We start from the raw sequence: 744 nt of genomic DNA, 5'->3' as shown, positions 1-744 counted from the left end.
CGCCTGCTCCCCCAGCCCAGCGACCCCGTGGCTGTGTTCAGTGCTGTCAGCCTGCGGGGCGTCCGGTACGAAGGGGAGACTGGACTGTCCTGAACACTGGCTGTCCCTCCGGGACCCCACGAGGGCGGAGGGGCTCCTGCTGTGTGTCCCCTCCCTCCGCCCTGACCTCAGTTTCGCTGCCTCGGCCTCTGCTGCTGCCAGGATCCGGGTCCGAGAGACGAGCACCTGCTCTAGGCCACTGTGAGCTGACCCCTCTGGGGGCCGCCCCGGGGGCCACCCTGCCTCGGGGCGTGGTGAGGGCACTGGCGGGGGCCTTGGAGGGTGACTACCCCGACCGGCTCCTCATTAAAGGATAAACACTGCCTGGCGTCTGCTCTGTGGGCTCCGCGCAGGCACGGGGAGGGCTGGGAGGTGGGGTCGGCATCTGGGGGAGGTCTCCTGCCCCCTGAAGGCTCCCACGTGGGCAGGCCCGGCTCCCCCTGGCTCCTGGGCAGGGATGGCCGGGGTCCCAGATTCCAGGAGGGAAGTGGAGCCTAGCCGGGGGGCGGGGGGTGTTGGGGGGTCTGTGGCCTCTTCAGGGGCTGCCGTCTCCGCAGTCAGGGCTGTGACTCCTCCCAGCCTGTGTCCTGGTCTGGAAGGGACGGGAAGGATGGCCTCCGTGCAGCGGACCAGCAGCGTGGCTCACGGCCCTTCCCGAGGTCCTGTCTGAGCTCCCCACCCCGCCCCCCGCCTGGGGGTGTGAGG

Source organism: Myotis davidii, unplaced genomic scaffold (genome assembly GCF_000327345.1).
Source record: "Myotis davidii unplaced genomic scaffold, ASM32734v1 scaffold663, whole genome shotgun sequence".
Taxonomy (NCBI): Eukaryota; Metazoa; Chordata; class Mammalia; order Chiroptera; family Vespertilionidae; genus Myotis; species Myotis davidii.
Note: the sequence above shows the minus strand (reverse complement) of the source record.